Raw genomic sequence first — 26,951 nt, 5'->3', positions numbered from 1 at the left:
TGGTGAGTTCATACCCCTACACATTTTTCCAAGTTTTTCATGTTTTCAGGGGGGGGGGGGGATATAAGCAAAATTACAAGGAAATCTTGTACTCAAACTTATTATTTGGTATGTTATAGTTACATGTTCAGTATGCTTTTAACACTGAAAACCGTATTAACCAACCGTTTAACTTGCAGAGTTAGTTTTCAAACGAATTGTGAAACTCATTATAAAATGTTATATTTTATATTTCATAAAGGATTTCATGCCATTCATAAAACAAGATTTTCCGTATTATTACTTGTAAATTCGTTATTTTAATATTGGAGACACGTCCTTAGTAACACTCCACATAGATACGCGAGTGGAGGACCACCCCTGTAACCAGAATCTCCTAGAAGGAGAGCATGACTTAAGTGTATAAATCTATACGAGGATGACTACCTCGTACCTTGCTGCTAACTATAGTGGGACCGATAGGTCTACGGGTGACAAAAGTCATAAAGTGATACTGGCCTTCTTATTGCCATATCTAGTTTATCGTATGGTTATAGAACTCGCAAACTTGGATAATGGAAATTTACTTTTAAGTAATAAAGAACTTAGTAAATTAATACCCTTAGGAATTAGTTTACTACCTACTTATTTGTTTTATATATGTGTTAAAACTAATGTACTTTTCAAGGATAACCAGGCTTTCAGAATACTTCACTTAACACTACAAGTAGGGTAGATACTTGTACACTTCATTCTGAATCAATAACCAACCACCCAATTTTAAGAAAAATAAGGGTTTTTCCTGGGATAATTTAACTTTTCATAAACATGCTGTTTAACAAATGGATAACTAAACTTCTTTTATAAGAAAATATGGGATTTTCTTGGATAACAACCTTTTCATAAAACCAAAGGAAACTTATTCTTTTACCAGAGACAAACCGCTTAGGAACTCACCAGCTTTATGCTGATATTTTTAAAACTGCTTGTATTCTTAGGTTCTCGTTAAACATGTATCTCGCGTTCTTTTGGAGAAGATGGAGCGTTTAGAGTTCTCATCTTTACTTTTGTTCATACTGATGTATAAATAAAACATGTATTATTTTGCTTTCAAACAAATGTAAATATTCCTATGTAATGTAATGGTTGTGTTTAGAGATATCTCCACAAAATTCCCGATATTTTGGGCAAATTTTTAATAAAGTCCTAAATTTTATTTTTTGAATAAAAAACTCCCGACTTTTTCACCTTTTGAAAAGAAAAGCCCAAGAAACCGGCTAATTTATTCATTTTAGCCCTTTTTGACTTGTTCAGCAGGTCATGAGACTAAATTGTTAATTTTTCGAAAATAACATGACTTTTTTGCAGATGTCATCAAAATTTTTATATGATGCATAAACATATATATATATTTTTTAAATATCTATATCAATTTTTACGTATTTGTGTATTTTTGATGTTTTTATATGTATATATTTACATATTTTTATGTATTTTAAATATATAAATGTAGTTTTTACTTATTTATATGTATTTTAGACCATTTTACATATTTTTTTATGTATTTTTATGTGTAATTTTTTATGTATTATGTATTTTTACGTATTTATGTACTTTTAAGCTTTTTATATAGATATTTATGTATTTTAAATGTATCAACGTATTTTTTATGTATTTACATCTATTTTTAAGTATTTTACATATTTTTTATGTATTACGTATTTATATATTCCTTTAAGTGTTTTATATAGATGTTTTTGTATATTTATACATTTTAAATGTATAGACGTATTGTTTTAAGTATTTATATGTATTTTTTTAAACTATTTTACATATTTTTTGTGTTTTTTTTATGTATTATGTATTTATATGTATTTTTGCGTATTTATGTATTGTTTTAGTTTTCTTATATAGATGTTTATGTATTTGTATGTATATTAAATGTTTAATTGTATTATTTATACGTGTTTATACATTTTTACATCAAAATAATACACTTTAACATTTAATGTACATAAAAATACATAAACATCTATATAAGAAAACTAAAAAAACTACATAAATACGCAAAAATATATATAAATACATAATACATAAAAAAACACATAAAAACACACAAAAAAATGTAAAGTACTTAAAAATACGTAAAAAAATACGTTTATACATTTAAAATACATAAATATACAAAAACATCTATATAAAAAACTTTAAAAAAATATATAAATACATAATACATAAAAGATATGTAAAATACTTAAAAATAGATATAAATACATAAAAAATACATTTATACACTTAAAATACATAAACATCTATATAAAAAGCTCTAAAAATACATAAATACGTAAAAATATATAAAAATACATATAAATACATAATATATAAAAAATAACACATAAAAATTCATTAAAAAATATATATAATGGTTAAAAATACGTATAAATAATTAAAAAGATACGTTTATACATTTAAAATACATAAAAATACGTAAATATATACTTATAAAAATATAAAAAATACAAAAATACGTAAAAACAGATATGGATGTATAAAAAATATGTTTATACATTATATAAAAATTTTGACGAAATCTACAAAAAAGTCCCTTTATTTTCAAAAAATTAACAATTTGGTCCCATGACCTGTTGAACTGGTCAAAAAGGACTAAAGTGAATAAATTAGCCGGTTTCTTGGGCTTTTCTATTCAAAAGGTTAAAAAGTCAGGATTTTTTTATTCAAAAAATAAAATTTAGGACTTTATTAAAAATTTGCCCAAAATATCGGGACTTTTATGGAGATATCCCTTGTATTTACTATGCTTGCCATGTACATTGGTTGTGATACTTTACATGACGTTCTCCGCCCCGGAACGTTTCCGCCATCGGTTACAGGGTGTGACAGATTGGTATCAGAGCCCTTGTTTATAGTGAACTAAGTATATTGAACCTTACATGGTATATAACTATAAACACTAAGGGGCCGAAGTGCTCTGAACTAAAAGTATACTTTAAAAATATAAGTATTTTTACTCCAACTATAAGAGAATACCTAAACGCCAGAAACCATAACCATGAGTAGAACAAAACATAAGTAATTGGGTGTTGGGCACTGCGGTTAAACCTGGGCAGTTTTGTAGTCATATCTAGGGTCAATACAGCCTGATCAACTATATTTATTCGAGACACGACCAACATGTGCTTAGGAGTGACTGTGGTGCGCAACAGCCCTAAAACATACCAAATATCCAAATAATGATTCATCGTCATAGCGAAACATAGAATACTATGGGAGTATTTTCTAGAGTCAACTTCGTTATAGAAATCCTCATTCAAGTGTTGCTACTCATTTCCTTTAGCGATAAATTCCCTTTCTTTTGTAGTTTTCCTATATATTATCGCATAGTAGAACACTTTATCTGCCATAATGAGATATCTCTTGTTCCATATCTCTTGATTCAATTCAGAGGACTTACCATCCTCTCTTACTGATCATTTTAGATCAATATGCCTCCAAGGAAAGGACCCAGCTTAAGGAACAACAATCCTCCGCCACCACATCCTCCTCAATTCGACCGTGTCATATTTCAGGCAGTTGTTACTGCCGCAGTGACGGCTGCAATGTCACACTTGAACCCCAGCGGATCCGGCGAACCAGGAAGTGACCTATCCCCAAAATCATGAAGGTGATCAGGGGCACCGAAATGAGTGTAGCAAGAGTAAGAAGATATTTTGGAAAAAGAGAAAGGGTCAGAGTTCGCAAAGGCCCTCCAAGAAGGACAAAACTATGGTAGTCCACATTGCTACTACTCCTGTCGCTGCTCCTACAGCTCAAGAACCTACCAATAGGTACACTGGTAACCTCCCTTGGTGCAACAGGTGTAGTTACCACCATCGTATCCCTGGCCCATTCCGTGAGATGCTCTGCAACAGCTTTGGCAAAATGGGCCACGCTGCTCGAAACTACAAAACACCAGCCCAACTGTCACACCCCGAAACCGATAGAAGAAACGTTTCGGGGTGGAGGATGTATTGCGTAGTATCACAACCAATGTACATGGCAAGCATAGTAAACACAACCATCACATTACATAGAAATATTTACATTTGTTTGAAAGCGAAGTAATACATGTTTATATATATGTCAGTATAACAAGAGTAAAGACGAGACTTCTACATGCCCCGTCTTCTCCAAAAGAACGCGGGATACCTGTCTAACGAGATCCTGAGAATACAAGCAGTTTTAAAAATATCAGCATAAATGTGGTGAGTTCATAAGCATGTTTGTAAGGAAAACCGGTTATTTAATCTTGTGATAAATACTTTTTTTTTTTTTTTGAAAGAGCCAAAGCTCAGCAAACTTTATTAATAAGAATAAAAGAATACAATCACCAAAAATTCAAACAAATAACAAAAATAACCAGCCTATCCATAACCAACTACCAAACCACTTCCTAAGAATAAGAACTATCCACTCACAACCCCAATAATCCCTAAAATCCTTAAAGTTAGCCCAAGGACTTATTGAATGAGGGAAAAAAGGTAACTTCACCCCCTTGCACCTCCAAAAACTCCTAGAACCATAAAAAAAATAGCAAGGGATAAGGCCCTTAAAAAAACCCTCAGTCCAAAGACTAAACTTTAAGGAAAATCCAACTAAGACCAAAAACCTCAACCAACAAATCACAAATAAAAACCAAACATATTTAAAACTGCTAAACAAAATAACAATGCAATCCCTATTAAACTCCAAGAGCTGACCAATATCACTTCTTCTGTCCCTTTTCCAGTTCTTCATCCTCCTCTTGATTTTCTGCATGAAACTCTCTTCCTTCTTTTCACTACTGTCCATCTTCATCCAATGCAAAAGATTCCTGCAAAGAATACAAAACCCAACGAACCAAAAACCAATACCGAGACTCCAGAAATTCAGAATAAGTTTCAGCCTTGACATGGCATCAATCACATGTCTAGGATTTTCAATTTGAATAATCTCATAAAAGATCATATCCAAATTAAAAATCCCAATGGTACAAGTCAAATGATTAGAGAGAGAACTCCCCAACCATTGACAATTTCCATCAATTCCTTTGTAAAACCATTTATTCCAGAATTGCCCCCATCTAAAACCAATACTAAGAACAAACTCAAAATAATTTCTCCACTGCCAACCCCAATTAAAAATCACATCAGCCATCGACTTCACAATTCTGAACCAGTAAATCATCTCTTATTTTTGTCCTTTCCATAAATGCCCCAATCCTTATAGATTCTTTCATTAATCAAATTGTTATTATTCTTTAAACCCAACAGCTTTAATCTGATTTCATTCTCAATACAAGCTATCACTCCTTCAGCTGTTAATCTCTTCTTATTAAAAATCCTAGCATTCCTTTCCTTCCAAATATGTGCCACACAACTCGCAAGAATACATTTATTAATTAAATTCTCACCAGAATCCTTGTATAATAGTTTGCAGCACTTCAGAATCAGCTCATTCCAGCCACCCATCACCAAATTAATTCTCATCTTATCACAAAAATGTCTCCAAATACTTTGTGAGAATTCACAATTAAAGAAGAGATGATCATGTGAATCAGGAATAAGATTACAAAAAGGACAGAGGAGAATTCCTGACGTTTCCCAAACTCTAACACGATCCTGAGTTTTCAATCTATTCAAGATAGCCATCCATAAAATGAAAGAATTTCTAGGAATGCCCTTACCATACCAAACGATTTCCTTCCATGGCACCTTATTCCCAAAATTATTAATATCTCTCCACACTTGATTACACGAAAATTGCTTGCAATTACCCTCCTTATCTCTCCAACCAGCAACATCTCTCATATTAGGATCAATACAAAACATAGGAGCATCCTTTAGACCTGAAAATTTATCAACCCAATTTACAGGCCAACAATAAGTATCATAATCAAGCACATCACTAACCAAAGAAAAGTCATTAAATCCATTACTAAACCATTCTCTTCTTGGAATGATAGTGCTTAAAATACCTAAAGGATGCCACCAATCATGCCATAAAGAGGTGTTCCTCCCATTTCCCACACAAGCAACAATATGAGGTCTAACAATTTTCCTAATTTCCAAAAATCTCTTCCAGGTCCAGCTCATGCTTTTCTTTTGCATTATATCCCAAAAATTCCTTTTTCCAATGTAATAAGCTTTCACCCATTGCACCCATAAAGAATTTTTATTATTAACAACATTCCACACATGTTTTGCAAGTAAAGCATCATTCCATTTCCTTAAATTCTTAATCCCCAATCCTCCATAATCTTTAGGTTTACAAACATCATCCCATTTGACTTTAGCTTTCCCATTAACTTTTTCACCATTAGCCCATAAGAAGCTTCTACACATCTTTTCAATCTCTTTTATAGTTGCAATGGGAATTTTAAAAATTGAAGCCCAATACACATGAATAGAAGTCAACACAGAATTAATGAGCTGCAATCTTCCAGCAAACGATAAAGTTTTGCATTTCCAGTTGAAAATTCTCATTCTAATCTTTTCTAACAACTTCTTGCAATCACTTTCAAAAAGTTTAGTAACACACATAGGAACACCCAAGTATTTAAAAGGAAATTTCCCAACATCAAAAGGAAGAATTCCCAAAATAATTCTCCTCATATTCGGTTTAACACAACTGAAATAGATCTGGCTCTTTTCCATGCTAACCTTCAGCCCAGAAACATTTTTGAAATCATCAAGAGCTTCCCTTATGATTCTAGCCGAATTCCCATTACCATAAGAAAATACCAGAAGATCATCAGCAAAGCATAAATGAGAAATGCTAAGCACCTCACACTTATTATGGTATTTAAAATTATGGCTGTCTTCTATTTTCTTACCAAGAATCTTATTGAAAACTTCCATCACTATAGTAAATAAGTAAGGTGACAGAGGATCACCCTGCCTAAGACCCCTCTTTCCTTCAAAATACCCATGGTCTTCACCATTAAAATTGATCATAAACCATGGGGAAGACACACAAGCCATAATCCACTGAATCATAATCGGATGAAATCCAAACCCTTTAAGACTTCTATTAAGAAACTCCCAATCCACTGTATCATATGCTTTTTGAATATCAATTTTTAAGGTGCTTTTTGGAACTCCCCTCTTGCGCAAGAAGAATATTATCCAAGATCGATCTTCCAGGAATGAAAGCAGATTGATTCTTACTAACAATTTTCCCCAAACAGCTTCTAATTCTATTCACTATAACCTTACTAATACACTTATACAAAGTGTTACAGCAGGCTATAGGTCTAAAATCAGCAACCTTCCTCGGCATATCCACTTTAGGAATTAAAATAACTCTCGTAGCATTTATCCCTTTAAGAAGCTTCCCTGTCCAAAAAAATTCTCTCACTGCTTTGCAAACCTCCGATCCAATAATATTCCAGGCACTTTTGAAAAATTTTGAAGAATATCCATCAGGCCCAGGGGCACGATTGTCATCAATTTCAAACATAGCTGCTTTAATTTCTTCATCTGTCACCACTCTGATCATATTAGTAGCATCAGTACTGTCTAACCTATTTTGGAAAATATCTTCAATTAACTCCGGCTTAACAGAATCATCCTTACACCCCAAGAAATTTTTGAAATACGAAACAAATTTATCCTTCAAAGCAATTCCACTAACCCATCTTCCATCTTCATCCCAAACCTTCATAATTCTATTTTTATTGCCCCTGCTCTTCACAATACTATGAAAAAACTTAGTATTATTATCGCCTTCCTGAATCCATTTAATTTTAGTTCTTTGGAATAAAAGCTTCTCTTCATCATTACAAGCTTCATTAAATTTGAACAAAAGATCAGCATGCTCATTCCTAATCTTATAATCACAAGGATTACAATCAATTTCCACTTGTTTACTTTCCAGCTTTTTCCTTAACTCATGAATTCGCTTCCCATATCCTCTGTAGCTGTTACAAAGATCCCTACAATGCTTTTTAAGAATCTTCAATTTCTGACAAACCTTAAACATATAAAACCCTTCAATGTTTTCATCCCAAACTTCCTTGACCATAGGTAAAAATTCTTCCTTCTCAGTAATAAAATTAGCAAATCTAAAAGAAGGTCGCCATCTCATTTTACTCAATGGAATATTAAGAACAGCAGGACAGTGATCTGAAATTCTATAGGGTTTGAACATAGCATGAGCTAAAGGATAATCCGAAACAAACTTCAAATTAGTCATCACTCTATCCAGTTTCTTCAGGAGGCCCATACTTCCAGCAGGAGTTTTATTCCAAGTAAATTGAAAACCAGTCGAATTCAGGTCCTCAATTTCTAAACAGTTAATACATTCAATAAAGTCTTCAACACCTTTAGGAAACCTAGAACATCCTTCAGAATATTCCGAATGTTTTAAAGCAACATTGAAATCTCCTAATAATCCCCAAGCATCCTCTTTAACCACCAGTTTATGTTTCTTCAAATTCTCCCATAAATCTCTTCTATCCAGATAATTGGAAGCAGCGTAAATAAAAGACAAATACATGCTATAATTAGATTCACAGAATCTAACATAACAGTGAATAACTTGTCTAGATTGAGAAATCACCATCACATCCACAATTCTAGGATTCCATCCAACTATGATCCTAGTTCCAGCCTCACAACAACTATTATTAGAAACCCAATCCCATTGTCCAAAAGTCTTTGCACAAACACTCTTGAGATTTAAGATTTTGACATGAGATTCAATCACAACATAAATACCAAGGTTATTACACCTAATAACATCAATAACCTCCTTCTGCTTAACAGATTTATTCAATCCCCTAACATTCCAAGCACCAACAGACATCATTGGGAATTAATAGTATTTTTGGCATTTACCTCCTCAAATGCCTGAGAACTCCCCATCCTACTTCTATTATTATCCGACTTCAACTTATCTTTATTCACTTTATTACTTTCATTTCCTGTCTTCTTCCCCTTTCCCTTGTTTGAAGTAATCAATTTGTTATTCTTGCTATCTTTAGATCCCATTCCAGCATCACCACTATCAACATTTTGATTAGCAACTGTCTTCACAATCTTATTATCCTCTTCCATTTTATCCAAAACTTCCTCTTCAATCTCTCCCAAGATTTCAAAACTGTTTTTATTACTTAATCCCTCCCCTGTTATATTCTCACTACCAAGACTAAAATTGCCCATCTCCGCCTTATTATCCTTTTTAACTACAACCTCCTGCTTATTATTTTCCTTCAACCCCCTACTACCTATAACATCCTTCCCATTAACATACTTCTCATAATTTCTATTCTTTTCTAAATTCCAGTTACTTACTCCTTTATTACTCTAATTCCAATTTTGCCCTTTATCATTTCCACCTCTGTTCCCATTATTGCCTTTAGAGAAAATACTCCTTCTCCAAATCCCATTCTTCCCATTATTCTTCATATTATTCAATTGATTATAACCCTCTTGAGACTTGCTAGTGCCTTCACCATCATTGTTACCCATTACCTTTTTATATTTAACTTCTGTGAAACCATCCCCATTAACTACTTCCTTCCCTTTATTATTCTTTAAATTTCTCACTTCTCCATTATTATCCTCCTTCTCAACATTCATAGCAGCAGCACAAACTTTATCCACATGCCCATAGACTTTACAATGATTACATCTAGAAGGAATCCAAGCATATTCAACATCAAAAGTTTGAATCACAGCAGAATTAGAGACAAAATCCCAAGTAGCTATATCAATCTTCTTTCTCCATTCCTTCCCAGCTTCCATTTCAACAAGAATTCTAGCATAAGCATTCCTTCCTTTATGTTCCAAACACATATCCTCAGTAAAGGAATCAAAAGCCAAAGGAATACCTATCTTACTAGCAATTCTACATAAGTTTTCACCACTCCAAACTTCCAAGGGCAAATCAAATATTTTAATCCAGACAGGAATTTTATCATGCTTGTTCTTAGTTAATGTCAAACCAGGTCTCCAACGTTGAAGAAATAAAGGCATATTATTAAACATTAACCAAGGACTACCCTCCAAAACAGTTAACATCCCCTTTTCATCACTGAATTTAAAGAAGAAAAATCCTTTGCTGTTCATGAATACCTCTTCCAAACCCACATTCTTCCACAGTCTTCTAACTTCTTTCTGAATTACAGGAAACGCCAACTTCTTGTCAATCATATAACCATAAAGAGTATTAGTAAAAGGAATACTTGCATTCTTTAGATTCTCTATTGGAATTATAACAGGACCATCCTCTTCCCCTTTCTCCCCTGGAATGAATCTAACATCAATCTTACCCTTATGTCTATTACCTTTTAACACACCAGCATAAGAGTTCATCACATTCCCCTGCATTCCTCCTTCCTCCTTATTGCTAAACTTAGCATTTCCCAAAATAGAAGGAAGTAAATTAATGCTATTAATAACAGTACCTGACTTCTCATTGCAGCTAGTATCCATATTACTCTTAGCATTAACCTCTTCTTCTATTTCAATTTCCTCATCCCCACTAGTATCATCCTCACTTGAATCATTATCCCCTTCCTCATCAGTATTCTCATCATCATCAGTATTACCTTCTCTCTCCTTGTCTTTCTTTTCCAAATTTGACATATCAACATCCATTTTATGATTCTTCTCACTATCTAAATCTTTCCCCATAGTCTTCTCAACTCCCTTTTCCACCTGTCCTTCTTCCTTCAATTCACTCAGAAATTGAAATCCAACTCCTGGAATGAAATCTTCATTATTATTAGCCCTTTTCTCCCCATCAATTATAATCTTCACAACTTCATTATCTTCCCTATTAGTGTTATTCTGAATTTTATCATCCATCACCGATATAGTAGGGTTCACATTAACCATTTCACTAATAACATTCTTCAATTTAGAGATTGGACTCAAAACTTCATTACTCATCATCAACCCATCCCAATTTCTCATCAAATTAGCAGTATTACCAGTTGGGATAGAAACAACATGAGAACTTACCTTTTTAGAATCACCAGACAACCCTATCTTCAATTCCTTCTCCTTTCCTTCAGATCCAGGAATAGAAATGTTAGAATCCGACTCCCAAACTGAGACAGATTCCGATTCTTCTCCCGTTTCCTCCTCTGAACCATCTTCATTGAAGAACTCTTCCGTATCCATCGGAGCTAATAAATCCACCTTCTTCCTAGCTCTGTTCTTAATCCTGAAAGATTTCCCCTCCATTTTCCATCCAGCTTTGCTAATCCCAGATGCAACAGCTCCAGTCACACTTGGTTTGCGACGAGCTTTATAGATCGTGGCAGATGATTGTTCAATTACCCCAGGAGGAACAAGATCATTCACCTCCATTTCAGTTTTTGTATAACGAACTGCAGCACTTTTATCCGGAGGTTTAACCTTCACATCCTTCAATCTATCCGACTTGGAAGATGCTCCCATTAAATCAACGGAATTAGGAAAGATATTGTGTTTATATGATACTGTATGGTATGTGGTAGTTTGGGGGAGCTCACTAAGCTTCGTGCTTACAGTTTCAGTTTTGGTTTCAGGTACTTCCGCAAGCAAAGGGAAGAGCTCGGGGTGATAGCATCGCACACACCACAGCTTAGCTTTTATCCTGGGGATGGTTTTAGTTGTCTTGATTTGATATAGTATGATACAGTTTTTTTTCCGCACAGTATTTTATTATGATTTGGGATACATCGCGTATGTTTTTATGTTATGATACTCAGATTATGGTTTTGATTACATTGAAAAACAAAATTTTTGGGTCGTATTTTTGGCTCGTTTCACTCAATCCAAGATACATAGGGCCTTTTGAGATTCTTGCGAGAATCGGCTTTGTAGCTTACAAACTCAATCTACCGGATAGTAACTGCTTTTTCGCTTTCTCTCTCTACTTTCTCTCTCTTATCCTGATTCTTACTGACGGTGGTGCGATCTAGCTTAGATTCATTGGCGCTGCTTTTCCGACGAATTTCTTTTAATCGGTGAAGCAATATCTTTCCTAATTCCGTTGATTTAATGGGAGCATCTTCCAAGTCGGATAGATTGAAGGATGTGAAGGTTAAACCTCCGGATAAAAGTGCTGCAGTTCGTTATACAAAAACTGAAATGGAGGTGAATGATCTTGTTCCTCCTGGGGTAATTGAACAATCATCTGCCACGATCTATAAAGCTCGTCGCAAACCAAGTGTGACTGGAGCTGTTGCATCTGGGATTAGCAAAGCTGGATGGAAAATGGAGGGGAAATCTTTCAGGATTAAGAACAGAGCTAGGAAGAAGGTGGATTTATTAGCTCCGATGGATACGGAAGAGTTCTTCAATGAAGATGGTTCAGAGGAGGAAACGGGAGAAGAATCGGAATCTGTCTCAGTTTGGGAGTCGGATTCTAACATTTCTATTCCTGGATCTGAAGGAAAGGAGAAGGAATTGAAGATAGGGTTGTCTGGTGATTCTAAAAAGGTAAGTTCTCATGTTGTTTCTATCCCAACTGGTAATACTGCTAATTTGATGAGAAATTGGGATGGGTTGATGATGAGTAATGAAGTTTTGAGTCCAATCTCTGAATTGAAGAATGTTATTAGTGAAATGGTTAATGTGAACCCTACTATATCAGTGATGGATGATAAAATTCAGAATAACACTAATAGGGAAGATAATGAAGTTGTGAAGATTATAACTGATGGGGAGAAAAGGGCTAATAATAATGAAGATTTCATTCCAGGAGTTGGATTTCAATTTCTGAGTGAATTGAAGGAAGAAGGACAGGTGGAAAAGGGAGTTGAGAAGACTATGGGGAAAGATTTAGATAGTGAGAAGAATCATAAAATGGATGTTGATATGTCAAATTTGGAAAAGAAAGACAAGGAGAGAGAAGGTAATACTGATGATGATGAGAATACTGATGAGGAAGGGGATAATGATTCAAGTGAGGATGATACTAGTGGGGATGAGGAAATTGAAATAGAAGAAGAGGTTAATGCTAAGAGTAATATGGATACTAGCTGCAATGAGAAGTCAGGTACTGTTATTAATAGCATTAATTTACTTCCTTCTATTTTGGGAAATGCTAAGTTTAGCAATAAGGAGGAAGGAGGAATGCAGGGGAATGTGATGAACTCTTATGCTGGTGTGTTAAAAGGTAATAGACATAAGGGTAAGATTGATGTTAGATTCATTCCAGGGGAGAAAGGGGAAGAGGATGGTCCTGTTATAATTCCAATAGAGAATCTAAAGAATGCAAGTATTCCTTTTACTAATACTCTTTATGGTTATATGATTGACAAGAAGTTGGCGTTTCCTGTAATTCAGAAAGAAGTTAGAAGACTGTGGAAGAATGTGGGTTTGGAAGAGGTATTCATGAACAGCAAAGGATTTTTCTTCTTTAAATTCAGTGATGAAAAGGGGATGTTAACTGTTTTGGAGGGTAGTCCTTGGTTAATGTTTAATAATATGCCTTTATTTCTTCAACGTTGGAGACCTGGTTTGACATTAACTAAGAACAAGCATGATAAAATTCCTGTCTGGATTAAAATATTTGATTTGCCCTTGGAAGTTTGGAGTGGTGAAAACTTATGTAGAATTGCTAGTAAGATAGGTATTCCTTTGGCTTTTGATTCCTTTACTGAGGATATGTGTTTGGAACATAAAGGAAGGAATGCTTATGCTAGAATTCTTGTTGAAATGGAAGCTGGGAAGGAATGGAGAAAGAAGATTGATATAGCTACTTGGGATTTTGTCTCTAATTCTGCTGTGATTCAAACTTTTGATGTTGAATATGCTTGGATTCCTTCTAGATGTAATCATTGTAAAGTCTATGGGCATGTGGATAAAGTTTGTGCTGCTGCTATGAATGTTGAGAAGGAGGATAATAATGGAGAAGTGAGAAATTTAAAGAATAATAAAGGGAAGGAAGTAGTTAATGGGGATGGTTTCACAGAAGTTAAATATAAAAAGGTAATGGGTAACAATGATGGTGAAGGCACTAGCAAGTCTCAAGAGGGTTATAATCAATTGAATAATATGAAGAATAATGGGAAGAATGGGATTTGGAGAAGGAGTATTTTCTCTAAAGGCAATAATGGGAACAGAGGTGGAAATGATAAAGGGCAAAATTGGAATTGGAGTAATAAAGGAGTAAGTAACTGGAATTTAGAAAAGAATAGAAATTATGAGAAGTATGTTAATGGGAAGGATGTTATAGGTAGTAGGGGGTTGAAGGAAAATAATAAGCAGGAGGTTGTAGTTAAAAAGGATAATAAGGCGGAGATGGGCAATTTTAGTCTTGGTAGTGAGAATATAACAGGGGAGGGATTAAGTAATAAAAACAGTTTTGAAATCTTGGGAGAGATTGAAGAGGAAGTTTTGGATAAAATGGAAGAGGATAATAAGATTGTGAAGACAGTTGCTAATCAAAATGTTGATAGTGGTGATGCTGGAATGGGATCTAAAGATAGCAAGAATAACAAATTGATTACTTCAAACAAGGGAAAGGGGAAGAAGACAGGAAATGAAAGTAATAAAGTGAATAAAGATAAGTTGAAGTCGGATAATAATAGAAGTAGGATGGGGAGTTCTCAGGCATTTGAGGAGGTAAATGCCAAAAATACTATTAATTCCCAATGATGTCTGTTGGTGCTTGGAATGTTAGGGGATTGAATAAATCTGTTAAGCAGAAGGAGGTTATTGATGTTATTAGGTGTAATAACCTTGGTATTTGTGTTGTGATTGAATCTCATGTCAAAATCTTAAATCTCAAGAGTGTTTGTGCAAAGACTTTTGGACAATGGGATTGGGTTTCTAATAATAGTTGTTGTGAGGCTGGAACTAGGATCATAGTTGGATGGAATCCTAGAATTGTGGATGTGATGGTGATTTCTCAATCTAGACAAGTTATTCACTGTTATGTTAGATTCTGTGAATCTAATTATAGCATGTATTTGTCTTTTATTTACGCTGCTTCCAATTATCTGGATAGAAGAGATTTATGGGAGAATTTGAAGAAACATAAACTGGTGGTTAAAGAGGATGCTTGGGGATTATTAGGAGATTTCAATGTTGCTTTAAAACATTCGGAATATTCTGAAGGATGTTCTAGGTTTCCTAAAGGTGTTGAAGACTTTATTGAATGTATTAACTGTTTAGAAATTGAGGACCTGAATTCGACTGGTTTTCAATTTACTTGGAATAAAACTCCTGCTGGAAGTATGGGCCTCCTGAAGAAACTGGATAGAGTGATGACTAATTTGAAGTTTGTTTCGGATTATCCTTTAGCTCATGCTATGTTCAAACCCTATAGAATTTCAGATCACTGTCCTGCTGTTCTTAATATTCCATTGAGTAAAATGAGATGGCGACCTTCTTTTAGATTTGCTAATTTTATTACTGAGAAGGAAGAATTTTTACCTATGGTCAAGGAAGTTTGGGATGAAAACATTGAAGGGTTTTATATGTTTAAGGTTTGTCAGAAATTGAAGATTCTTAAAAAGCATTGTAGGGATCTTTGTAACAGCTACAGAGGATATGGGAAGCGAATTCATGAGTTAAGGAAAAAGCTGGAAAGTAAACAAGTGGAAATTGATTGTAATCCTTGTGATTATAAGATTAGGAATGAGCATGCTGATCTTTTGTTCAAATTTAATGAAGCTTGTAATGATGAAGAGAAGCTTTTATTCCAAAGAACTAAAATTAAATGGATTCAGGAAGGCGATAATAATACTAAGTTTTTTCATAGTATTGTGAAGAGCAGGGGCAATAAAAATAGAATTATGAAGGTTTTGGATGAAGATGGAAGATGGGTTAGTGGAATTGCTTTGAAGGATAAATTTGTTTCGTATTTCAAAAATTTCTTGGGGTGTAAGGATGATTCTGTTAAGCCGGAGTTAATTGAAGATATTTTCCAAAATAGGTTAGACAGTACTGATGCTACTAATATGATCAGAGTGGTGACAGATGAAGAAATTAAAGCAGCTATGTTTGAAATTGATGACAATCGTGCCCCTGGGCCTGATGGATATTCTTCAAAATTTTTCAAAAGTGCCTGGAATATTATTGGATCGGAGGTTTGCAAAGCAGTGAGAGAATTTTTTTTGGACAGGGAAGCTTCTTAAAGGGATAAATGCTACGAGAGTTATTTTAATTCCTAAAGTGGATATGCCGAGGAAGGTTGCTGATTTTAGACCTATAGCCTGCTGTAACACTTTGTATAAGTGTATTAGTAAGGTTATAGTGAATAGAATTAGAAGCTGTTTGGGGAAAATTGTTAGTAAGAATCAATCTGCTTTCATTCCTGGAAGATCGATCTTGGATAATATTCTTCTTGCGCAGGAATTGATGGTGGGATATAATAACAAGAGGGGAGTTCCAAAGTGCACCTTAAAAATTGATATTCAAAAAGCATATGATACAGTGGATTGGGAGTTTCTTAATAGAAGTCTTAAAGGGTTTGGATTTCATCCGATTATGATTCAGTGGATTATGGCTTGTGTGTCTTCCCCATGGTTTATGATCAATTTTAATGGTGAAGACCATGGGTATTTTGAAGGAAAGAGGGGTCTTAGGCAGGGTGATCCTCTGTCACCTTACTTATTTACTATAGTGATGGAAGTTTTCAATAAGATTCTTGGTAAGAAAATAGAAGACAGCCATAATTTTAAATACCATAATAAGTGTGAGGTGCTTAGCATTTCTCATTTATGCTTTGCTGATGATCTTCTGGTATTTTCTTATGGTAATGGGAATTCGGCTAGAATCATAAGGGAAGCTCTTGATGATTTCAAAAATGTTTCTGGGCTGAAGGTTAGCATGGAAAAGAGCCAGATCTATTTCAGTTGTGTTAAACCGAATATGAGGAGAATTATTTTGGGAATTCTTCCTTTTGATGTTGGGAAATTTCCTTTTAAATACTTGGGTGTTCCTATGTGTGTTACTAAACTTTTTGAAAGTGATTGCAAGAAGTTGTTAGAAAAGATTAGAATGAGAATTTTCAACTGGAAATGCAAAACTTTATCGTTTGCTGGAAGATTGCAGCTCATTAATTATGTGTTGACTTCTTGTGATAAATACTTCATTTCCTTTGATAAAGATTGTTGTAATATCGAAAACCATTGTTACTGAATTATGAAATACATATGCATGTTTTCCCAGAAAATCCCATATTTTCTAACATGTAAGTCGATTTCCATAAGATAAGAAAAACCTTGACTAATCGCCAGTTAGTTAAGAAAACCTTATGATCCTTGGATTACCCTCCAGTACGAAAGTAGGTAGTTTTAATACATAAAACTATAGATTAAGATCCCTGGAATAGCCTCTAGTATGAAAGTATGTAGTTTTAATACATAAAACTATAGATTAAGATCCCTGGAATACCCTCCAGTACGAAAGTAGGTAGTTTTATTTCATAAGTAAAACTAAGGAAGAAAGAAAGGAATCTGTGAATAAAGTTAGTTAGTTTAATACGTATTGTGAGTCGTATAACCATACTGATTTGACCAGTGACCTCCTTGACGTTCTTCAGGTGTCGTTCGAATAATAGATCGTTCTCGAGTTTCGATGTGGGATTGTCAGTCCCGAATAGATCTATCCACAAATTTCACGTTCTCCCACCAGGAGACTCTGGTTATACTTCTGGAGAGGATTTACTGGTACCCCGAAGGGTATAACGAAGACAAGTCTCACAAGCTAGTATTAACTGATTCACGGGATAATAGATCGTTCTCGAGTTTTGAAATCGTTTGGTACAAGGTAGATATAAATAATCAAATACGAGATAATTATTTACCATGATACTCTCGATTAAACATAGACAAACTAAATCAGACATAGTTTATATAATTTACTTTGCACAAAATCTGAATCCGTAAAACAAGTAATGAAGATCCCATATTATTCCCAAAATAATTTGAATGATTTGATAATTTCCCACGTTGTTTGAAAAGTATGTAATTATATTCCGAAAATCTCTCTTATGCTCCGTATATTACAAAAGGGGTTAAGTATCTAAAAGTTTGTCAGAAAATCGTATAGCTACATCAGTTTTAAGTTTTAAAAACCTTTATGATTTGCTTGTATTCCTCCCCCCTGAAAACATGAAAAATTTAGAAAAAGTGTAGGGGTATGAACTCACCAGTCAAGAAATGTGTCGGGTAGGATGCTAAGTGTCAGTTTATGGCTTGAACACACGCAAGAATCCTATGTAACATGAGGAGATACATAATTGTATCTAATTAGACATTGAACTACTAATTAAGTAAGATAATACACTTTGAGGTGCGAAAACACTTTATCTCAAGTGTTAGGAATGATACGGGTTGCATCTAAGGGGGTGTAGGGCCTTGATATGGAGTTTACTCTTCAAGAGTAAACTCTTAGAGGATATTACAGCCCATAGACCATATCCCCATGAGTTTATGGCCGTAAACTCATGGGTGGTGTGTTCTTGGTTACTCAAAGGTCTTATAACACTTGGGGAATTAAGCTAGGTTCAATTCTAGGGCATAGGAAGTGACTAAGTCTTCAAATAGTCCATTTATGGGAGTTTACGGCTGTAAACATAGAGTTTACAGCTGTAAACTCTTACTTGTCCCCTCACTTCATGTTTTGATGGTTCTAGGTTAAGCACACATGATTCTAGTCCAATATACAAGCCATGGAAGGAAGTTAGGGCACAATTTGACCTCCTTAAGGGAGTTTACGGCCAAAGGACCATTCCCTTGGGGTTTATGGCCATAATCCCTTTATGGTCATGGTTTCCTTGATGTTTAAGGTCCCTACTTCGATGGTGGTTAATTCTAGACATTAATCCAAGCCATAGGAGGTGTTTAAGGGGCAATTTAACACCTTAAAAGGTGTTTACAGTCTAAGAATGAGGGTTTATGGTCCAAGAATGTTCTTGGGTCGTAAACTTATGCATACTCCCCAAATGACAAGATTTTGGTGTTATAAACTCGTTAATGGAAGTCCCTAAGTCATAGCTAAGCACTAGAAGTGATTTGGAAGGGTTTTGGGGCTTCAAAACCCCATTATGGGTGTTTGCGGTTTGGGATTGTTCTATGGCCGTAAACACATGATTTTTATACTTTTGGATGATTTAAACATGGATTTGCATGCTAAACAAGCTAAACAACACGCTAGGATGGATTACTTACAAGTGTGGAGCTAGAAAGAGGTGTTTTTGGATCACAATTGGCTTGTAGAGAGAGAGAGAGAGTAGAGAGAGAGTGTTAAGAGGGTGGATTTCACACCCCAAAACCGAGAACGGCGGAATACATTATGGGGTGGAGGACGTCATAGTATCATTACAATTGCATAATAGTAAAAACAAGAAACAACAACAATTTCATATATATAATGATAATAATTACAATTGTGTTATGTAAAGTTTAATAGATACCAAAAGTATAACAAAAATAAAAGATGGGTCTTGTATATGCTCCATCTTCTCCAAAAGCTGCCCTGTACCTGTCTATCTTTGACCTGAGGATACAAGTTATTTTGAAAACCAGTATCAGCATAAAGCTGGTGAGTTCATAAGAATTTAGTGTCGTTGTAATAATAAAGTGTTTGCCAATTTATAGTATAAAAACTAAAATTTGTACTTATGAGTAGTATAAATCCCTAGAAAATCCTATATTTTCCAGAAAAGTACATTAGTAAGTCTATCCATTTGAGTGTATAAAAGTATTATCTTTGAAACCAATCAATTGTAAAAGTGTAGTAATAGTTCTCAAGTGAGTAATATGGCTGAAGAAATGTTATGCCCACTAACAATAGTACTGTTGTAACTTTAGTCAGTAATAGATCTTTAATTACTTTGGGATATTAGTTCAGACTTAAGTCTTAGTGTATTTATTTGGAATTAAGTTTAACTTCTCATGTGACCAATTGTGAAGTAGTAGAGTACCGATGACCTTCCCGGTCATGCGTAGTGAAGTAATGTAGTGCCACCCCTGGGCCTAGTCGGCTCGGACTGTAGTTAACAGTCGGGATGTAATAGTATCAGTTCCGTATAGATCTATACATATAGTGTTGCTTTCCTTTCAGGAAGCCCTGGTCACATGGTGTAAGTACAGTAGACTGCCTTATAGAGAGGTAGTGTGATATACTTTGTATTAATGAATTCTCTTATGCTTTAGTATGGTAGACTTTTAGTATAGTAAGTAGAGTGTTCTCTTATACTTGCATTAGCTTGTAATATTAACAGTTTATGGCGAGTATAGTAGTAGTAGAGGTAACTAGTAGTAGCCTTAACTATACCTATTATAGGTAAATAGAGTATGTGAATTCCTGCTTCTGATCAACAATAGTAATGAATAAGATGAAAACATTCATATCTAACACAAATATATATGATATATAATTAAGAATTCAACAACAGTCGGACGGACAACCAATACCCTAAAACCACATCAAACAAGAACAGGAAATAAGGCCAGCTATCGGTCCTAAGTCCTTCAAGTCTTATTTATATACATATATTAGTGTAGATATATTTTTAAAAAGGAAAGCAGTTGAAACATAGTTTAGAAAATAGTTTGACAATAATTTAACCTTAAAAGCGCATTTGATAATTTGTTAAAACGGTTTTATTGATAAGTATCTAAAAGTGTAGAGAAATCCCTTTTTGATGATAGATTGTAAATCACATATGATTTGATAATAAAACATGTAGTAATGTACTTGTATTACCCCCCCCCCCCACACACAAAAAAAAAAAACATGTAAAAACATTTAAAAGGTTCATTAAGGGGTATGAACTCACCAGATGAGGAATGTGTCAACTAGGTTGTTAAACATCCGATCGAGGCTTGAAAACGTATGAGGTTCCTATGTAATATTAAATGATACGCAATTGTATCTAATTAGATTTAAATCACTAATTAATAGAGGATATACGCTTCTAATCACGAAAACACTTCAATTTAAGTGTTTGGAGTGACCCGGGTGACATTTATGGACATGTATGGCTTGGATAAGGAGTTTACTCTTCAAGAGTAAACTCTTAGAAGAAATTTCAGCCCTAAACACCTCATCCCCATGAGTTTACGGCCGTAAACTCATGGATGAGGTTCTTGAGTGCTAAATGGCCTTTTACCAATTGAGGGATGATGCTAGATTTTGTTCTAGGGCATTAGAAAGGGACTAAATCAAATGTATGGACCATTTGTGGAGTTTACGGTAGTAAACTATGATTTTACGGCCGTAAACTCTCACCCACTCATTCCTTAAATGTTTTGAAGGCTATAGGTTAATCATAAGTGGTTCTACTCATTTTTACAAGTCAAGGGGTGAGTTTAGGGCACCATTAAACCCTTTATAGGAGTTTACGGCCCAGGAACCCATTCATGAGAGGTTTACAGCTGTGAACTCATTATAGAGTTGTTTTAATCAATTTTAAGGTCCCTAACTTGTTGGTGGTTGCTTCTAGAATTTATTCCAAGGCTTATGAGGTGTGTAAGTGGCATTTTAACACCCAAATATGAGTTTACTCTCCATGAAGGTGAGTTTACGGCCCAAGCATGTTCTTGGGCAGTAAACTCATGTTTACTCTCCAAAAACTCGTTTCAAGGTGTTCTAAGTCCAGTACATTAAGTCATATAGCCATATCTAAACTCCAAAGGTCGATTGGAAGGGTTTAAAGGCTCAAAAACCCCTTATATGTGTGTTTACGGCCCAAGCATGTTCCAGGGCTGTAAACACATGAAAATGGTCCTAAATGATTGTTTAACCACGAATTTGAAGGTCTAAGATGCTAATTTATGAGTTAGGGAAGTTACCTTAGTGATTTGAAACTTGAAAAGTGTGGTTTTTGGACCTAGATCTTGGATTGAGGAGAGAGGTTAGAGAGAGAGTGAAAAAGTGTTCAAATGAGGCTTAAACCACTTTAAATATGGTTTGGATTTGAGACACGGTGGAATTCTACCCGATACTGATGTTAATCGAGGCTTTTGGTCGCACCCGATTAAGTTGTCGTCACCCGATATGGTCAAAACTAAAGTTTTTCTAATTACTAGTTTGAGATGTTTTCTTGTGTTTCTAACATGTTTAGATACTTACAAAGTCAAAATAAAAGTCTTAATTTAATTGACCTAATCCAAAAATGAAAACGGAATAATTCGCTTAAGACGAGTTTTACGGACGAAACGGGTTGTAGCGATGGAACAACTTCAGGTTGTCACATTATCCCCCCATTAGAGGGAATTTCGTCCCGAAATTAGAGTTCAAATAATAATGTTATTACAAGATAACTAAGCGAAAAGATGGGGATACTTAAGCTTCATTTGATCCTCGCATTCCCAAGTGAATTCTGGTCGTCGCTTGGCGTTCCATCGAACTTTCACAATCGGAATACGGCTTAGTTTTGTTCGTTTGACCTCCCGATCCATGATTTCTACTGGTTCTTCTATGAAGTTGAGGCTTTCGTTGATCTCGATCTCGTCTAGTGGGATCACCAGGGTTTCGTTAGATAAGCACTTTTTCAGGTTCGAGGCGTGGAAGGTAGAGTGTATGTTGCTTAGATCGTGGGGTAGGTTGAGTTTATAAGCTACGGGGCCGATTCTAGCGAGAATCTCAAAAGGCCCTATGTACCTTAGGTTCAGCTTTCCACGCTTTTCAAAGCATATCGTGCCCTTCCAGGGTGAGACCTTTAACAGGACTCGGTCTCCCACCTGGAATTCCAAGGGTTTTCTTCGTTTGTCTGCGTAGCTTTTCTGTCGGTCCCTAGCGGCTTTTAATCGTTCGAGAATCTGAACAATCTTCTCGATCGTTTCTCGGATGATTTCCGGACCTGTGAGAGCGCTGTCAGGAAATTGTCCTTTAGCTAACTGAGTGTCACCCACCTCAGCCCAACATAGAGGGGATCTGCACTTCCGACCATAGAGGGCTTCAAATGGAGCTGCCTTGATGCTCGTATGATAACTGTTGTTGTAGGAAAACTCCAAAAGGGGTAGGTGTGTATCCCACGCCTTACCAAAGTCAATCACACAGGCTCGCAGCATATCCTCTAAGGTTTGGATCGTCCTCTCACTTTGTCCGTCAGTCTGCGGATGGTAGGTTGTACTCATGTCCAACCTCGTCCCTAAGGCGCTTTGTAGTGATTGCCAAAATCTCGAAGTAAACCTACTATCTCTATCCGAGATAATAGATTCAGGGACACCATGCAGTCGAACTATCTCCTTAATGTATGTTCTTGTGAGTTTCTCTATCTTGTTTGTTTCTTTGATGGGTAGGAAGTGTGCGGACTTGGTCAGTCTGTCGACAATGACCCATATGGTATCCAACTCACCTGTTGTCTTGGGTAGCTTAGTTATGAAGTCCATAGTGATCCGCTCCCACTTCCACTCCGGTATCTCTGGTTGCTGTAGAAGACCTGATGGCTTCTGGTATTCGACCTTGACCTTCGCACATGTAAGGCATTTACTCACGAAGGTAGCAATCTCTGCTTTCATATTAGGCCACCAGTATAGCTTTTTGAGATCCAGATACATCTTATCTGAACCTGGGTGAATGGAGTATCTAGTGTTGTGTGCTTCTTTCATGACCAAGTCTCTGAAACCACCGTGGCGCGGGATCCAGTTTTGGTCCATGAAATAATAGGCTCCATCAGCCTTGACCTCCAAGTTCTTATCCATTCCACGTAGGGATTCTCCCACCACATTCTCAAGCTTTAAGGCTTCGAACTGAGCCTCCTTAATCTGTGCGGATAGATGTGAATGGATAGTCATTGTTAGTGACTTGACTCTTCGGCCATAATACTCTTTTCTACTCAGTGCGTCTGCTACTACATTGGCTTTTCCTGGGTGATAGCGAATCTCGCAGTCGTAATCATTAAGTAGTTTGACCCACCGTCGTTGCCTCATATTGAGCTCCTTTTGGTTTAGTATATGTTGTAGGCTTTTTTGGTCAGTGTATATTGTGCACTTTGTCCCATACATGTAATGTCTGCAGATCTTCAAAGCGAATACAACCGCCCCTAACTTGAGGTCATGCGTGGTGTAGTTGATCTCGTGTATCTTCAGCTGTCTTGAGGCATAGGCGATGACCTTACCTCGTTGCATCAAGACACAACCGATTCCTTGGTTCGATGCGTCATAGTATACCACAAAATCTTTTGTTCCTTCGGGAAGGGATAACACCGGTGCGGTGCATAGGGCTCGCTTCAGGGTCTGGAATGCCTTCTCCGGTTTCTCTTCCCAGTCAAATGGTACGCCTTTCTGTGTTAACGTAGTGAGACGTTTAGCAATTCGAGAGAAGTTCCTAATGAATCTGCGGTAGTAGCCAGCGAGGCCTAGAAATTGACGAATTTCTATAGGCGTCTTTGGTGTTGACTAGTTCTCGATAGCTTTAATCTTGGATGGGTCCACGTGGATTCCTTCCTAACTAACCACGTGTCCTAGAAATTCAACTCCTAGGATCCAAAATTCGCACTTAGAGAACTTTGCGTATAACTTCTCCGATCGCAGGGTTTCCAAGAATCATCGTAGATGATCCCTGTGCTCTTCCTCACTCCGAGAGTAAACGAGTATATCATCAATAAAGACGATGATGAACTGGTCTAAGTATGGACGGCACACCCTATTCATCAAGTCCATGAACACTACGGGTGCGTTAGTCAGTCCGAAGGGCATCACTACGAACTCGTAGTGCCCGTAACGAGTTCGGAAGGCTGTCTTCGGAACATCTTCCTCAAGGACTCGTAACTGGTGATACCCGGACTTAAGATCAATCTTGGAAAAGTAACTCGCCCCTTGTAGCTGGTCGAACAGGTCGTCTATACGAGGAAGAGGGTAGCAGTTTTTTACCGTAAGTTTGTTAAGCTCCCTATAATCGATGCACATACGGAACGATCTGTCTTTATTCTTCACAAACAAGACCGGAGCTCCCCAGGGTGAGAAGCTCGGTCTTATAAAGCCCTTGTTGAGCAGCTTGTTAAGTTGACCGGATAGTTGTTGCATCTCGGCAGGCACTAAACGATAGGGCGACTTAGCTACGGGAGTAGCTCCTGGGACTAGGTCAATTCTGAACTCAACTTGACGTTTAGGAGGTAAACCTGGAAGCTCTTCTGGAAAGACATCCAGGAAATCGCATACAACAGGGATGTCTTTTGGATCTCTCGCCTTCTGGCTTGTATCGACGACGTGTGCAAGGAAGGTGCGGTATTCCTTGCGCAAGTACTTCTGGGCTTGAATACTTGAGATGATACGAAGGCTCGTACCCGGTTTGTCTCTGTAGATTAACAGAGTTTCGTGATTCGGTGGATTTAGGCGGATGGCTTTGTCAAAGCATAGAATATTAGCGTGATGAAGACTCAACCAGTCCATGCCAACAATGACATCGAAACTCTTGATCGAGACCGGTATGAGATCGATTGGGAATGAATGATCGTCTAACGTGAGGGTACAACCTATGTAAATTTCATTAGAGCTTTCGGTCTTTTCGTTAGCCATTTCTACGACGAATGTTTTTTTTAGTGGTCGCAGGGATTGTTTAAGTAAGTGTTTAAAGTTGTAACAACGCAAATTTTCAAACAAAATTTTCATTTCAAACAAATAGAGTATTTTTATTCAAACTAAATATAATTATTCCAAGTGTTAAGTCGAAATACAAATCATAGAATTCCCAAGATCTCAAAACATCAATCAATGTGTACGCATCACGCCGGCGCCTTCCCACGGTCCTCGCTAGTACCTGAAACACATACATAACAACTGTAAGCATAAATGCTTAGTGAGTTCCCCAATATACAACTTACACATATACGCCTTTCCAGGCCCTGACCTTCCGGTCCACAACACAACGCCTTCCGGCCCATAACATAATCGCCTTCCGGCCCATAACATATTGCCTTCCGGCCCATATAAACATACACAACACGCATAACAATTAACTTACCACATATAGCACATATATCACATATCATATCCGACCTTCCGATCACACAGTCAAACCCTTCCGGGAACAGTATAGTGAGAAGACTCACCTCGTGGATACTGAAAGCTAGCAACTCCTGAAATCACTCGTACTCGATCCGACGAGCTACAAACTCCCTATAATATCATATATCCCTTATTAACACTTTTATCTTCCAAGTTAACTGACCCTAAGAAATCACACATAGGTCAACTCTGGTCAATGGTCCACGGTCAACTCGACCGGACTCGGCGAGTCTAGTCGTCCTCCAATCCTCTAAGATTCCCTTCTACTCGTCGAGTATCCTCCTTGACCCGACGAGTTACTCCTGGAAGAATCGCAGGGCCACCCCGACTCCACTCGCCGAGTCTGAAGAACAGCTCGACGAGTCCCAGTTATTCTCCAAGCTACTCGCCGAGTCTGTTCATCGGACTCGGCGAGTCCATGCCATGCAGTCGATCAAACTGTTTCCTAAGGTCAGAATTGTTCCGACCATTCATAGGTCTGGTCCTCCTAGACTGGTCCATCACGTAAGGTCTTCATTTAGGTGTTCATGCTACACCCCAAGACTTATAATTTACATGTTGACCTAAGGCATAAGGATTTCAATCCAAAACCTTCATCAATTCCCGAAATGCATAGACATGGGACATTCTGGACCTCCAAAAGGTCCCAACACGGGGTTACAATCGTTTGGGGGACTAGGGTAACATTCAATCTATCCACAAAAGGGTTCCATAAACCCTAATCCTCTAAACACATCACCATAGCAGAGCATACTCGAATTCTTACCTGGATGATGTACTCTCTGTGTCCCCAATCCTCAGAACGTGATTCCCTTGCTGTTCCTTTAGCCAAGCCCTTCTCTTCCTTGCACAACAACTCCTTCAAAATCACTAATGGCCTTTAACCTTGCTCTAGATGCACACAATCGCTTCAGGGTTCTTCTCAGAAGGCTAAAACGAACAATGATGGCCAATAAGTCCCTTTTATACATCCCAAATCTGAACGGCTAGGGTTTTCGCTAAACAGTGCAGACTCGCCGAGTCCATA

The sequence above is a fragment of the Lactuca saligna genome, chromosome 5 (genome assembly GCF_052625555.1).
Source record: "Lactuca saligna cultivar CGN05327 chromosome 5, ASM5262555v1, whole genome shotgun sequence".
Lineage (NCBI taxonomy): Eukaryota > Viridiplantae > Streptophyta > Magnoliopsida > Asterales > Asteraceae > Lactuca > Lactuca saligna.
Note: the sequence above shows the minus strand (reverse complement) of the source record.